The 16,891-nt window shown below is 43.3% G+C and overlaps 1 protein-coding gene and 1 long non-coding RNA gene across 45 annotated transcripts in view; both read left to right on the forward strand.

Annotated features, from left to right (window-relative positions):
- The window catches only part of ARHGAP26 (Rho GTPase activating protein 26), an 840,200-nt gene that overhangs the window by 393,777 nt on the left and 429,532 nt on the right, over positions 1–16,891 (forward strand). The window lies entirely within an intron of this gene.
- Positions 6,435–12,235, forward strand: LOC144329565 (uncharacterized). The gene is made up of 3 exons (XR_013394925.1): positions 6,435–6,549; positions 8,538–9,352; positions 12,184–12,235. It is a non-coding gene; the product is annotated as an uncharacterized LOC144329565 (long non-coding RNA).

Genomic DNA, 16,891 nt, shown 5'->3' on the forward strand with positions numbered 1-16,891 from the left:
AGGACCAAAGCCTTAGCAAATTCCTGACTGCGTATCTCATTTTCACACTTGTGGGTTAGGGGTAGACAATGAATGTTAGTTGAACAAGTAAAATAAGGCATTTTTACTTTAACTCATAGCTATGTTTCTTTTTAAAAGGGTTGTCTAAATAGGTAATACCTATAAGTGGTTCACATTTCAAAAGAGAATGTGAGTATCCCTGCAATGCTTCCTGTCTCCTGATCCCCACTTCTTCCTCTGGAGGCATCATTTTATCAGTTTCTTTGGTATTTTTCAGGTGTAATTGATGCATGTGCCAACAAATACACATACACATTATGTGGTAGCATGCCATATGTGCTGTTTTACCCTTTGCTTTTAATATATTGGATATCATTCTACATTGGTACATAGAAAGCTCACTCATTGTTAGATTGCATTGTATTCTATTGTATGAATTAAATATGGTTTATGTAACCATTCCCCTCATAATAAACATTTAGATTATTTCCAACCTTTCACCATTGCAAGTAATGGTGTTGTGAACATCCTGGCACCTCTGGCGTGAGGCACACGGGTGACAAATTGCTAGAAATGAAACTGCTGGACCAAAGGGTGTGTACATTTTTCATTTTAAGAAGTATTTCATAGCAGTGTTTCTGAAAAGTTCTAAGTGAACTGAATTTGATAAACCATGATTTTAGAGTAGGAAGGAAACTCACCATTTTAGACAGTTTATTACAGAATTGTCTCTGTAAATAAAATGATACTTAGAATTTTCTCCATTTTCCCCTTTCCAGTTTGTGTGTATTATTAATTCTGGGATTAAAAGCCACAGCAAAAATCATTCCCCAAACTGAGACAGCTGTACCTAGAAATCAGTTGAATGTAGGATCCGAGAGACCTTGTTTGTGTTCCTAGTGATGGTGCTGTTGAGTTTTTATCTTTGTGCGGCGTGTGCAACATTCAGGAGATTCGGCAGGTGTCGAAGGAGGGCAGTCTTCTGCCTTCTGTGACCGGAGACCATGACTCTGGTCTAGGGGACACCTTGCCTATCATAGAAGCTTCCCTGTGGGCGCTGGAATTCCTGGGAACTGGTGAGGGAGTGGGGAGTTTTGCATGACATGTCTCTCTGGCAGCTTCTCCTGCAGAGCTTAGCACTTTTCCCTGATGGAGGATAGGATCATGCCACGTGTCCTCTGCCATCTCTGTTCCAGCTCCTGTTGATGTAGAAGGCCACTTTGGCCAGGTTCCTGGCATGAAGCAGGCACAGTCCTTGTCTCCTAGATGCTCAGTGTTTTGAGAGGAGGCAGGAAAACGGGCAGCCCACAGCACAAGGGGGTGATTGCTAACAGTTTCAAAGGATCTCTGGGGGAGGGAGCAGAGGCCTGTGGGAAAGGCAACTGAAGGCTTATTAAGCCCAATGGGGCAGTGTGGTCACTAATGATCAGTCACGTAAAGAGTACCTCTGTTATTTTTACCCCACTCTTGCCACCATTTATTTACTTTGAAAAAAGTCTACTCATTACAAAATACATTTATTTCAAAAAGGAGCTTTTGAACCTGCATTCAGAAATGGCAAGTTTTGGCCGGGCGCGGTGGCTCAAGCCTGTAATCCCAGCACTTTGGGAGGCTGAGACGGGTGGATCACGAGGTCAGGAGATCGAGACCATCCTGGCTAACACGGTGAAACCCCGTCTCTACTAAAAAAAAAATACAAAAAACTAGCCGGGCGAGGTGGCGGGCACCTGTAGTCCCAGCTACTCGGGAGGCTGAGGCAGGAGAATGGCGTGAACCCTGGAGGCGGAGCTGGCAGTGAGCTGAGATCCGGCCACTGCACTCCAGCCTGGGCGACAGAGCGAGACTCCGTCTCAAAAAAAAAAAAAAAAAAAAAAAAGAAATGGCAAGTTTGATAGTTTAACTTTTTTTCTAAATATCTTCAAATAGTTATTACATCATAATCATTACATTGGAAAGTATTTGTCATTGTATTGCCTAAAATAATCCCATATTTCACCGGTGGTATGAGAGTCATTCTCTGCTTAACACTGTCCCAAGGCAGAAGTATGTGAGAGAATGGACACCATCTGTCTATCACGCCCGGGGGGAGAGGGAGGGGAGTGACGCATTCCTTAGACTTGGTTGCAGGTGTCTGGGGCAGGAGGCTGCCTGCTAGGGAATAGAGTCTGCTGAAAATCTGTTTTACTCAGTGGAATCACAATTTGAATATTCAAGTAAACACTGATAAGTTATAGAGTGGAATGCAGAATTCGTGGCTTTTCTTTTTTTTCTTGAGATGGAGTCTTGCTCTGTTGCCCAGGCTGGAGTGCAGTGGTGCGATCTTGGCTCACTGCAACCTCTGCCTCCCGGGTTCAAGCGATTCTCCTGCCCCAGGCTCCTGAGTAGCTGGGACTACAGGCATGTACCGCCACACCCAGCTAATTTTTTGTGTTTTTTTTTTTTTTTTTTTTTTTTTTTTTTAGTAGAGATGGGGTTTCACCGTGTTAGGATGGGCTCAATCTCCTGACCTCGTGATCTGCCCTCCTTGGCCTCCCACAGTGCTGGGATTACAGGCATGAGCCACTGTGCCTGGCCGATTCATGGCATTTTTGAGAGTAGATGATCAGGTGTGGATGAAGAGAACACATAGTCAGCAGCATAATGCCTGAGGAAGGGGTGACAGAGGAGTTAGGCGTGTCTCCAGCGTTTCCTTCTTAGGCCTTAGGAGGATGGCTGAACTGCATACAGGAGAGGAATTGTGGTGTGTGATGGGGGATACAGAGTAAAGTAAGGTTTGTCCTTGCTGAGTTCCTACAGGGCATACAGGTGGAGACACCCACGAGGCTGTGGGAAGCACAAGTCTGGAGCTCTGGAGGAAGATGAGGGCTACGGGTATAGGTTTGGCTCTCCCCAGGTGGTATTTGAGTCCCTGGGAGTGACTGAATCTATAAGAGTGAGACCCCTGCAGGGGTCCTCAGCCTCTACTCTCCATTGGAATCACCATGGGGAGCTCAGGACTCACCTTCAGAGATTCTGATATAATTTGACTGGGTGCAATCTGGGTATGGGGTGTTTTAAAAACTCCCCAGGTGATTCTAATGTGCAACAAGGGTGACAAACACCTGGCATGGAGTGAGAGACGAGAGTGGATGCTGAAACCATGGGGAGCGTCCACATTTAGCAGGTGGGTAGCAGGGAGTTGGAGAGGCTTTGATGACTTGATGTTTCTTCCTGGCCAGTTTGGGTGAGGACTTGTTTAGAAGCCTTTGGATTTGACCTTTGGAGCTGAAACTGGAGAAAGCAGCACAGGTGCAAGGGAGGATAATACGTATCTATTATACCTTACAATATTATTGTGAGGAACAGCTGAGATAATTGTAGATATGGTGCTTAGCAGTGTAAGCAGGCCCGTGGTAAGTGACCTGTTATTGGAATCTGCCATTAAAGTGTCCTTGTTGCAAGATAGTAGTTCTTAAAAGTGAAGGTGTGTAAGAATTCCCCTAATTGCAGATTCCCAGGCTTTACCCAAGAAAATGCTGATGCATGAGCTCTAGGCGGGCCTAGAAATCTGAATTTCCTACACCCGTGCCCCCATTCCCTTCCATCTCACCCCAAGTGATTTGCATGGTGGGAGTCCTTGGACCACACATTAAGTCTAAATAGGTCAGAAGAGATTCTCCATAAATCTAGTCCCCAAATCCTGTTCTCCCTTAATGTGCACAGCTGTGCTCTCCAGCCTCATGTGGGCACATCTCAGATATCTGGAGGATGTTTGCATTACTGCAGGCCTAGGAATGATGCAGGAGTGTTTCAGAAGTGTAAAAGTTCTAGCAGCTTGAGAACATGTCAGCCAGTGTGGCTTCACGCCTGGGATCCAGTTGTTCCGTGAGCTTGGCCTGTGAGCTGGAACCCTTCTGCAGCATTGCCAGCGGATGTGGGGGAGCTCCTGAAAGGAAACTTTTGCTCCTGGGCAATCACAGGGAAACTGTATTCCCACAGTGAGTCTTGGGTGCTCTTGTCAGGGTTAAAGTCATTTGAGGTCAGAGCCTGTAATTATGTTTCACATTTTTTTTTTTCTTTAAAAACATTCAGGAAGCATAATGAGCTAGTTGAGCTGTTGCACAGCTAGGGGAACTCAGGATCTGGGGAGAGGAAGAGAGAGACTGGCTGATGGCTCTGGAGCTGAGGTGCCCTAAACCCAGAGAGGGCTGATCTCCCCCTTCTACCTGGAGGTGCCCCTGGGCAACTCATTTCTGGCAAATACTGCTGGCTCTGTTCTGATCTCAGCTGGTTCTCACCCTGTTAAAGGAGGGCTGGATGACTATGCAGACCACAGTTGCTGCTGGTGTGACCCCAGGGTGTCACCACCAGGAAATTAGTGCTGCTTTCGCTCTGCTGTTTGCTTCTTAAGAAAATCTGTGGGTTGCTCTTCCAAAAATAAGGGTTTCTTGCATTTGTATCTGACTAGTGCACTGAAATGTTTGACACAGACTACCCTGGGCGACTTATCTAGCAGATCATCAGCCACACAACCCCTGCTGTGGACAATATGTCATTGTGGAGGCCAGGGCAGGCACTGGAGATGAGTGCCTTAGCATCTGGAGGCGAGTGCCTCAGCATCTGGAGGCTTCGGCCTCCTGCTGCATCTGTGTCTGCTGGCCAGGCCTTGCTGCAATCTCCCGGCCTTCTGACTGAAGCTGCCCTGAGTTCAGTGTGAAAGGTCAGCAGACTACCATGTTGCCAGCTCTGTTTAGAGCAGCAAGGATGGGTCTCTCTCTGGAAAGAAAGCCTGTTTCCTCTTATGTAGCCAGCATGCTTGTAATCGGTTCCCCAGCAGGGAAGCTCTGCTCCATTGCATGGGAAATTAGAGTGGAACTGATAGCTTTTGGCCTCCGTGTCTTTTGGGATATAACTTTGGCTTGCTTCTCATCTCCTCCACCTCTCCTGGCCAGTGCAACCTCATACCATACTGCAAGGAAAAGACACAGCCCAATGGGGCTTGCTTGGGATTTTGTGCTCGAAACTGTACATAATTTGTACATGAAGATGATCACGAGTTGAAGAACTTAAAATTTGCTTGTTTTCCTAAGGAATCTGATCCTTACTGCCCTTAAACTGTCTTTAAGAAAGACAATTTAAGTGTTTTTTGATGGTTAAGTAAGAAACTTGTAAAATGTCAAACTGGAGAAGGATGACTCATATCTCTTAATGTGCCGTCTCAATCAGTCATATTACTGAGCTCCCCAAATGGGCAGCCTGGGGGTAGGCGATGGTAGGCAGAGACCATGGACAATTTTTTCTAAAAACAGCTTTTTTGAGATACAATTCACACCACACAATTTACCCATTTGCAGCGTACAATTCAATGGCTTTTAGTATATGCAGAGGATTTTGCATTCATCTTCACGATTAATATTAGCACGTTTTCATCATTCCCCCAAAGCAATCCTGTACTCCTTAGCTAATATCTGTCATTCTTTCCATCCCTACCTCCAGTCCCTAGGCAACCACTTCCTTAGGATTTTTAACTCATGTCTCCAAGCGTGGGACTCTCCTGTCTGCTTCGTCTCCTGATCTTGTGAAGTCGCATACCCTTTTCCTTCAGTGCATCCAAACAATTTGCAACTCCTCGGAATGCTGCAGTTCTAACACCAGGATGTTCCGACCTGGCACTGTTCTTGCTCTTCACACATTCTTGTCCTCTGACAGATTTACTAGTGCAACCTGACTAATGCACACGCACTGCCAAGGGGGCCTGTAGGCCTCTGGTTTCACACTTCTTTTTTCTTGTCTCTCCCTTGGTGTTGATCTTGCTTTAGAGAGAGTAATTGGAATGAGAGCATGTTATTTCTGCTTGAGAATGGGTACCCCAAATCCAGTAGGTAGATGCATTCCTTTATTTCTACAGAGGAAAAAAATTTCCAGTACTATCCTGATTTGCCTGTTGGCATTTGAGGGTTTCAGCTTTAACCATTTTAGGAACTATTGACAAAAGTAAGTTTTTTATGTGCTGAAATGGTGATGGTTTGGGGGTGTCTCAGGTCTTAACAGGAAAGCCCTTCTTCCTCACTAGCAACCTTGCATTGTTCTAGGAAATTCTAGTCCAAATGTAGAGAATATGTTTTCTACCATCTGTATGTTTTCTCTCTCTCTCTCACATTTGCTTTCCTCCCTTCTTTTTCTTTCCCTTCATCTTTCCCCACCCACCCCCCTCATTTATTCACTGTCTGGCCTTCTTCCATCTCTCTCTTGCCTTGCCAAAGGACCAGAGAGGTGACTGATCCCTGGTATCTTTTTTTTTTTTTTTAATAGAGTCTTGTGCTGTCACCCAGTGTAGTAGTACAATCATAGCTCACTGTACCCTCAGACTTCTGGGTGCAAGCAATCCTCCCACCTCAGCCTCCCAAGTAGGTGGAACTGCAAGCTGGTGCCACTATGCCTGGCTAATTAAAAAATATTTTTTTTTTTTTTGGTAGAGGTGGGGGTCTCAGTATGCTGCCCAGGCTTATCTAGAACTCTTGGCCTCAAGTGATCCTCCTGCCTTGGCCTCCCAAAGTGCTGGGATTACAGGTGTAAGCCACTGTGTCTGGCCCTCATACATTTTTTAAAAAGTCAATTTCAAGAGTTGGGGTCTTCCTCTACCACCCAGGCTGGAACGCAGTGGTGTGATCATAGCTAACTGCAGCCTCGGACTCCTGGGCTCAAGTGTTCCTCCCACCTCATTTTCCTGAGTAGCTGGGACTACAGGAGCTTGCTGCCATGCTCAGCTAAGTTTAAAAAAGTGTTTTTAGACATAGGATCTTGCTGTGTTGCTCAGGCTGGTTTCAAATTCCTGGCCTCAAATGATCTTCCTGCCTCAGCCTCCTGAGTAGCTGGGATTCATCTCTGATATCTCAGTTATGGAGAAAACAAAGCCTTTGGTAAATGGAAGTGACCTGAAACAGATTTCTGGAGGTCTATAATTTTTTTTTTTTTTTGTGAGACGGAGTCTTGTTTTGTTGCCTAGGCTGGAATGCAGTGGCATGATCTTTGCTCACTGCAACCTCCGCCTCCCAGGTTCAAGCAATTCTCCTGCCTCAGCCTCCCGGATAGTTGGGATTACAGGCACATGCCACCATACCCAGCTAATTTTTGTATTTTTAGTGGAGACAGGGTTTCACCATGTTGGCCAGGCTGGTCTCGAACTCTTGACCTCGTGATCTGCCCGCCTTGGCCTCCCAAAGTTCTGGGATTACAGGAGTGAGCCACTGCATCCGGCTCGGAGTTCTATAATTATAGCTAAAATGACTGTCAGATTTGAGGTGTCTAAGATGTTCTGGTTCTACAGAACTCTTAGTTGGACTGTGAGTGGTCTCATCTGGTTAAAAAGCACTGTCTAGGGCTCCCTTTCCTGTTATACTTCCTGTGTTACATTTCAGAGTGAGAGGATGTGCTCAGAACCAGGGTGGGCACAGAACGTCTGGCTCACTGGTTAGCCGCTCTGATGGGTAACATTTAGTGGCTATTTTCTACCTCTCTGATGGGACCTCATGATAGTGTCAAGTGTCCCATTTTTATCGTTGGGGTGGGAGAGCGCCATTAAAATGGTCTTTAACAAAGTAGGTCAATGATTTGTATTTCAAGGAGAGAAATTTGGGGACATGGAATGAGAGCATGTTATTTGGGTTAGTTGAACAGTTCCAGAAATAATTATGTATTTTTAATGCCAATTAGGGACCTAGAAACCTATTTGGGGAGGTCAGGAAACTGGGTATGAGATCTGAGTCTTTGCAGGTGCTCCGTCTAGAATCTCCATGGAGAATGTATTTTGGACATATACAATGAGACCCGGATAAGATAGATGGCTTACATCTCCCTCCCTTGGACAGCCAAGCCTACAGCTGACAAAGCCACTGACAAAGCCACCAACACCTAAGGAGCAGCTTGACCCTTCTGCCTTCCCCTGACTTTCTGTCTGCATAGGTTAGTCATTAAAAGGAAAAAAAGCAATCCAAAAACATGTATTTTTTCTTAGATAACATGATTATACAGATAATACATGTTCATTAGAGAAAGTTTAGAAATTATAGATGGATAAAAGAAAATGCAAATTATGCCTATAGTACTGATTAGAGATTGTCATTTTGGTTTTATAGTCTTTTCAACAGTTCATGATCATCCCTATGTATCATTACTCTCTAAGATGGTTTTTAGTGGCTACATAATACTCCAGGTATATTGTGTGAAGACTTTTTGAACTGATGACCTATTTTTGGATGCTTAGGTTGCATCTCTCTCTCTTTTGTCCATGATTATTAACCAATTCTTTTTTTTTTTTTTTTAAGATGGAGTGTTACTCTGTTGCCCAGGCTGGAGTACAGTGGCATGATCTCGGCTCACTGCAACCTCTGCCTCCCAGGTTCAAGTGATTCTAGTGCCTCAGCCTCCCCAGTGGCTAGGATTACAGGCGCGTGTCACCATGCCAAGCTAATTTTTGTATTTTTAGTAGAGATGGGGTTTCACCATGTTGGCCAGGCTGGTCTCAGACTCCTTGGCCTTCCAAAGTGCTGGGATTACAGGCACAAGACACCGTGCCTGGCCAATTAATCAGTTCTTTTAAAGCCAGCTCCCATTTCTCTGCTTGCTCCCCAACTCCCACCCCATTTTTTTTGTTGCTGGTTTAGCAGAACCTTGGGGACGAAGAGAAGATACCTTACCAGAGTGTCACAGTATAAAAAATTTCATATGTTGAAAGCATGATTTAAATTTATTTGAACCATACTAATAGTACAGTTGACCCTCGGTATCTGTGGGTTCCTCATCTGGGGATTCAGCCAACCACAAATTGAGAATATTGGGTTGGGAAAAGAGCATCGTTATTGAACATGTTCAGATGTTTTTCCTTGTCATTATTCCCTAAACAATACAGTATAACAACTATTACAGAGCATTTACCTTGTATTAGGAATTATAAGTAATCTTGAGATGATTTAAAGTATATGAGAGGATGTGCTTAGGTTATATGCAAATACTATGCCATTTTATATTAGGGACTTGAGCATCCATAGATACTGGTATCTGTTGGGAGTCCGGACCCAGTGCCCCACAGATACTGAGGGACAACTGCAGTAGAATATACCCACCACTTAAGTGTTTTCTGTGAGTCAGATGCTTTCGTTAAGTGTTTTACAAACTTTATTTCATTGAACCTTCACAACAGTTTTAATGAGGTATGTACTGCTGTGTTCATTTATAAACTAGCAAACGGAAGCATAGAGAGATTAAGTGTCTCAGACAACTAAAAAGTGCTATTGTCAGAATTTGAACCTTGGTCTAATGCCAACCCTTTTGCTTGGAACTATTGTTAAACTGCTGACTATAAATTGTTAGCCCAGCCCTTAAATCTTCTGTTTTCTCATTTACAAAATGGGGACATGAGTGCTTACTTGGGAACATTGGAAGGGTTAAATGGAGTAGCATGTGCAAAGCAGCAGATACAAAAATGTAGCAGCTATTGCTACTCTAATCATTATTTTCACCTTTTGTGAGATAGTAGTAGTATAGACATTTAAAAAAATTGTCTCTCTGCTGTCTCTACATCTGAATCTCTGGCTTGCTCAGTGGAGATAAATCCTCATAATTATATCTAGAAATTAGACTAGACCTCATACTCTGGCCAGTATTATATTGAATTTAATCCAGATGTCTTGGTTGTAAATCTGTCTAGTCACAAGATTCTGCTATCTTTTCTGGACTGTTTGGGATGCTGAGTTATCAAAAATCATTATAAAAACAACGTATCACATGAGTGCCCCTCCCATCCCAACCCATCTCACTACCCAGAGGTGATTACTTAAGAATACTCCTTCGAGTCTAATGTAAGTGTCGTGGTACTTAACAAAAAGTTGCCTTATTTATATAATTGTTTGTGTTAAGGACTGATCTCCATTCTTTCCTCATGAATTATTTCTGTTCTCAGTACTAGAAGTTTACATTTCCTCGCACCCCCACCCATACACGCTCCTGCCACTCAGCAGACTCGAACACTTGGGCAGTTCTGGGGTAAACAACAGCACAAGACACTCTAAAACATATCTAGACTGGGTTATTATGGGATCTAGGACAAGGGAACCCTTCTTTCCTTAGGTATCCAGGACCAGGGTACTCTTTCCTAATCTCTGCTGAATTTCTGAAGTCATTTTAATTATAACAACCCACATAAGAAGCTGATTGCCCTAGAAAGGAATCTAGAACTGGGGACTGGTAGAATTTTGTTTTGAATACAAGTAAAGATAAGGTCTTTATTAATCCAGTCAACAAATGTTTATTGTACTCTAGCTGTATGGTAGACATTGTTGTAGTGTTGGGGGGATAGTTTGAACAAGATTAAATTCCAACCTTATGGAGCTTTTATTTCTGTGGGCAGACAAACAAGTAAACAAGTGAACAGGATGCTACTGGATAGTATAAAGTACCATGATGGAAATAAGATAACACTGAGTGATGGATGGTAGAGGGTAGAGGCAACTTTAGATTACATAGTCAGAGAATACTTCTCTGAGTGGCTGAATGACCTTCCATTCTGGGCATATAGTTGGTGACCAGAGTGTTGAAAATTGTGAGGCATCCCTTTATTACAGCAAATACTCTGCTGAATAGTATTTTTTCCCATTGTATTTCTCCTTCTATTTTTGTAAGCAGAATGATACTCTTACTCATTGGAATCATGACCACCTAGAACCTTAGTGATCTTGGTAAGACAGAATCCATTTCTTACATGGCAGGCAGACCAATATTTTAGAAGTCATGAACCTTATTCCACTCTTTCTCATGCAGAATTTCCCAGTGGCTTCCCATGCCATTTGTAATACAATTCTGATACCTGATCATGGTTCGTGTGACCTTGTATGATCAGGCTTCTGCCTACTTCACCTAATGCCTCTCTGACCTTCTGCTTTCTACCTCACTGTGCTTATACTTGGCTGACCTCAGATTCCTCTGATGCTCTGAGCACTTTCCCGCCACCTTCCCTTGCTGTTTTTCTGGAATGCCTTTGCTACAGATTTTTATGTCATCATCTTTTCATCCTTCAACTGTCAGCCAAAGGTCCTCTCAAAGAGTCCTCCTCTGTCCATCTGACCTAAAGTCTCAGGTTGCTGCCCCATCCTTCCCCTTCTATCTCGTTACCCCATTTAATAGTCTTTATGGTACTTCTCATCCTCTAAACTCCCCGCTGCTTGCTGAATAAATGATGTCAAATGTTCCTTCAAAGGGCCCTTCTCAACCACGTGACTTTTTTTCTAGAAGCAACTCTAAGTGTTGATGGCCTCAAGCATCTCTTGGTTCTCCTTAGGTTTTATTTTGCTTTAAAGATTTTTTTTTTTTTTTTTTGAGACAGAATCTCACTTTGTCGCCAGGCTGGAGTGCAGTGGCACGATCTTGGCTCACTGCAATCTCCGCCTCCCGTGTTTAAGCAATTCTCCTGCCTCAGCCTTTTGTCTTGGATAGACCAGGTGTGACTGCTCTGATAGGATGCCATCTGGCTTCCTTTGGGGTAGCCCAAGAAATGATGAGTTAAAAGAAGCAAGAATCAGAACTAAGTGTAGAATAATGCTGTCACCAGCCTCCATCTCCTATCTCGTTCTTTTGCCAGTGTGCTCATTCTTTTTCTCTCTTAGTTCTCTGTTGCTTTACTTTTCTCAAGTAGGGAAAAGGGGAGGGAAATGGAATGTTTCTAAATCTGTGTCAAAAGTAGCACCATGCAGGAGGGCCAGGTCTGCTTGACTGGGCCAGTTGACTTTCGGTGAATTGATGGCTTTCCTAATCTTCACACCTAGAAGAAATGGACTTTTAGCTAACTCTTAAATTGACAAAGCTGTTTGTGAATATGAAACTGCTTTAAAAATAGATATTTTGAATATTAGAGTATATATTTTCCTCCCTACCCCTCGCGTTTAAAGGTGTTAAGTTGACCGGGCATGTTAGCTCATACCTGTAATCCCAGCACTTTGGGAGGCCAAGGCTGGTGGATCACCTGAGGTCAGGAGTTTGTAACCAGCCTTGCCTGACCAATGTGGTGAAACCCCATCTCTACTAAAAACACAAAAATTAGCCAGGCATGGTGTCACACGCCTGTAGTCCTATCTGGGAGACTGAGGGATGAGAATTGCTTGAACCCGGGAGGCAGAGGTTGCAGTGAGCCAAGATCACGCCATTGCACTCCAGCCTTGGCAACAAGAGCAAAACTCCATCTCAAAAAAAAAAAAAAAAAAAAAAGGTGTTAAGTTTTGACAAATCATTTTAGTTATAGTAGCACAAATGGGAAGGTACACTTTATAAGCCTCCTGATCAATTACAAAAGAGTCATTTTTCACTTTCCTTTAAAATTAAAAAGAAATTTCTCTTGTCTTTGTCCATATTTCAGGCCTCTCGTTGGTCCATATTTCAGGCCTCTCGTACGTTGTTTGCTGACAGCGTTTCTGTGTTGGAACCACATCTCTTGTTCTTCCAGTAGATACCCTCAAGGGCATAGTTTCTGCACAGAATTTATCTGAAATCTTTAGTGACCTTTTGCAGGATTTAATATAATATCAGTTCATTTGGATAGTTCCATGTGCATAAATGGGTCTTAACAGGAATTTAGCAAACAAAAGACAGTGCCTCCCATGCAGCTTCTTATTTTTTAGGCTTGCTAAGTAAAATTTAAGCAGAAGAGACTGTCTCTGTCTCTCTCTCGGGCTTTGGTTTCTGTGCTTTTTTGTGGAACGCTACCATTCTTAGGTATTTAGAGTGGGTAGGGAGAGAGAAGGAACAGCATCACCTCTTCTCTATTTTTGCTCACACAGATGCCCTGTTTGGCGACATCTAAGCACTAGAGACTTATTGACCCACATTTTTTTTCCTCCTTCTCCTCCAGGGTACTGACTGTGCAGACATCTAGTACCACAGTTACTTCTAAAGTGTGTTGCCAAATGCAGAAATCTCTATCCCCATTGACTTCTCAGTTGGAAATTAGTTCATGACCTAGAGACGGAGAGCACCCTGGCTGTGCTTTCAGAGCGGGAATCCTTGGATGTAGCTGTGGAATGAGCAGCGTTGGAGGATTTGAGAAAATCCTGGACCTGAAATGCAAGCTGGCCTGTGTTTTCCTGATGTGCACGGTGCCTTTTATTGTGCTGATTTCTACTATCTTGATAAATAATAACATTAAAGTTCTTTCTGTGTTCAAAACCTTTTCCTTGTCTTCCTATCAAGCTGTTTTTGAAAGCCTATTTCGTCTGTTTTCAGCAACACTGAGAACTGATGTTCATCGAAGGCAGAAAGGTTGGAGGAACTTTGGCCAGTGTGGGGCAGACAGAAACCCACATGTGTTCCCCTCAGACATCAGGGGCTTTGTCAGCTGCATTCTGCCAGCTTTGTAGAACAGCATGAATCCACTCCTGCCCTCGAGTAGTGGGACCACAAACAGGACATGGTGCATGACCTGGAGGCCTGACATTCGTTCCTCTGCCTGTCCACTGGAATGACCAGGCCGAGGCTGGTTGCCAAGCAACCCTGGACCGAAAAGCAGCAGGAGAATTTGCCCACTGATTGTTATATCCCTTTGCTTTTTTTTGGTTTTTCTTTAGAGGCTTGAGGGGTCATAGCTTTGGGTGGGAGGAGATGAAGCATGCTAATTCGAAACATTGATGGTGAGTCTTAGTGTTTTAGTCTCACTGGTCCCAGCTCTAATCCGATCACTTAGTGTTAAATTAGGAGGCCTTAATGTCTCTCTGAGAGCCCTAGAGAGAGGGAATAGATGGGGAAAAGAGAGTGGAACCCCTTCAGGTCTCAGTATGGACATAGAGTATTGGTGAGGAGCTTTGCTGACAGTGAAGGCAGTGCTTGTTATCACCATTCTCTCAGTTAGTTTTATTTATTTATTTTTTCTTTTTCTTTTTCTTTTTTTTGAGACAGAGTCTCACTCTATCACTCAAGCTGGAGTGCAGTGGCGTGATCTTGGCTCACTGCAACCTCCACTTCCCGGGTTCAAGTGATTCTTGTGCCTCAGCCTCCCAAGTAGCGGGATTACAGACATGTGTCACCATGCCTAGCTAAGTTTTGTATTTTAAGTAGAGATGGGGTTTCTCCATATTGGCCAGGCTGATCTTGAACTCCTGACCTCAAGTGATCCACCTGCCTCGGCCTCTCAGAATGTTGGGATTACAGGCATGGGCCACCATGCCCAGCCTCAGTTGGTTTTAATAAGTTACATTTGTAGATGTGGTGCTTCTCTTCTGGCCACACCAAACAGGGTGTTTTCCATGGTGAATGAGAGAAGAACCAATCCAAGTGGCTTAAACAGAGAGGGAATTTGTTGTGGTATGTTGCTGGAAAGCCCAGTGATGTTCTAACTGAAGACCTGCCAGACTCTCATGACTCCAGAGGATATCAGCAGGCTCTGGTCTCTGCATCGGTCAACTCCACTCTTCTCTAGGCTGGCGCCATTCTCAGGCAGCCTTTTCCTTCAATTGGTGGGATGACTTGGCTACGATTTTAAATGGAAGCCCTCAGCATGGTTCTCATTGGCTCTTTGTTGAAGCCTGTGCTCATCCTTGAGATAATCCCTGAAGCCAACCTGACTGAACCCCAGAGTAGAGTTGACAGTGGGTGAAATAAGTGTTCTGAGAGTCAGGGGGGATGATTTCCCAGAGGAATACTGGGGTGCTATAAATACAGAAGGAGGGGGGATAGAGGCCAAGGCAATGCAGTTACTCCACACTGGCACAAGTAAATTGAACACGGTCATCTGTGGAAGAGAAAAGGCCCTGCCTTCCAGATACAGCATGGTTGTTACCCACATTTGAAAATTACTTTGGGCGATCAGGCTGTGGTTTAATAAAGTAACCCTGGAAATTCAAATTTGTAGGGGGAAAAAATCGGATAGTTTCAGAATTTTAGTATTAGGCACCACCAGGATTGGGCAGACGGTGAACACCCTAAGAATAGTGTTTGGGAGTTAAGTGCCTAGAGAGTAGGGGACAGGGATGTCAGGCAGATAGGAGGGAGAGAGGGGACTGCCCCTTTTGGGACAGATGATAAGAAATGAAAAAATGATGTATGAGAACTATTAAGTAATGCCACAGAGTTCTGTAATACCTCAGTCAACGATTGATTGTCTTATAGCCCAGCCAGTATGAGAGCTAGTTCTTTATCTTCCAGAGTCTCTTTTTCTTTATGCTATTTACATTTTGGGAAATAAACTACAATTAATAGAACTTGTTGTGAATCTGTTGATGTCTCGTATAATGGATTAGACTACAAAGGTAGGCAAGCTTTTTCTGTAAAGGGCCGGTTAGTAAATTTTTTAGGCTTTGTGCACCACATAGTGTCTCTGTCGTATCATCTTTTTTTTAAAAAAAATTTACAGCCCTTTAATAATGTAAAAACCATTCCTGACTCACAGGTCCTACAAACACAAAAGAGCCACATTTTGCCTACCCCCAGAATGGATTTTGGAGTCAGATAGACCTAGGTTCCAGTCTGGCTGTTGCCCATTGACTGTGTGGGCATTTTAATCTCTCAGAAACTCAGTTGCCTCAGTTTTCTCATCTGTAAAGTGAGGCTGATGAAAGTAACCACCTCATAGGGTTATTGTGAGCATTACTCAGAAAGTATTGGCTCTCTGGAATGATATTGTTGACTCTTTACCACCGCACAGCATGCTCTGGGGAAGAAGAGGCCAAGCTGTAATGGTCTTTGTAATCTCAGTTGTTCTTCCTCTTTTGGTGCCTCCTTTTTCTCTGTTCTGGGCAACTCTTCATCAGGTTTTGGGAACTTGGTGCCAATCTCAGTTTCATTTCTGGTGTGTTCAGGAAGTGACCCACATTTTAATCCATATTTGGCAGTAACCAAAATAAATTGGCTTGGTTCATTACCCAAGTGTAGAATATGTACTTGTTTTGCTTCCAGCCCCAAATTCCCTCCTTATCCACTTCTTCATTACATTCCAATTTATCAGCCTATCAAGGCCTCTTATTAAAGCCAGGAGGAGAATTTTTTCCAGTTTGAAAAGAGAGAATGTTAGAATTGTGGAGTTTTGTTTGTTGAACTTGGTAGATGGATGTCAGCAGGTTTGGAAAAGGGGCTGAATTTATCCCCCGAATCTCAGCCCTATTACCTACCACTTTGTACAGGTAAGTTATGATGGAATGGATAGAAATCATGTGACCTCTCAAATCCCCAGGATCCTGAAAGTATCTGCCATTCTAAAGACTTTCTCAAATGTCACCTCAGCAAGTTCTACCCTGACAGCCTCCCCCATCCCAATTCTCTGCTCTACTTTTTTATGTAGCACTTACCTTGTTTTAACATGCTGTATAATTTACTTTGTTTACTAAGGTAAGTTTTTCAGTGTGTGTGTGTGTGTGTGTGTGTGTGTGTGTGTGTTTGATCCGTCTCTGCTACTAGAATGAAAACCCCACAAGGGCAAAGATGTTTGTCATTGTTCATTTCTGTATAACCAGTGCTTATGATGGCATCTGCTGTATAGATAAATATTTGTGGAATTAATGAATAAATGCTTTGATTCTTATATCGGAATGTTTACTACATCCTATTCTCTCTGGCCAAAGAAGACATAAGACTTGGGTTTAAATATTGACTCTGCCACAAATTGCCTCTGTCTTTGAGCAAATTATTTAATCTCTTAGGACCATAGTTCTCTTATCTTTAAAATAACGGGTTAGAGTAAATGATTGCTAAAGTTCTATAGTTCTGTGATTATAATCGCTGGTTAAAAGAGATGATGTACTGCCATTAAAATTCCCACATATATTTCCTAAAAACAGTTTGAATTTCACTGGTGGGCAAAGTGAATCAAGAGTTTCAGAAAAAGTCTTTGGAGGCACCTTCTGCTTTCACTAAAACAGTTCTCAAGTATTACAGTGTAGTT

The sequence above is a fragment of the Macaca mulatta genome, chromosome 6 (assembly GCF_049350105.2).
Source record: "Macaca mulatta isolate MMU2019108-1 chromosome 6, T2T-MMU8v2.0, whole genome shotgun sequence".
NCBI classification, from domain to species: Eukaryota; Metazoa; Chordata; class Mammalia; order Primates; family Cercopithecidae; genus Macaca; species Macaca mulatta.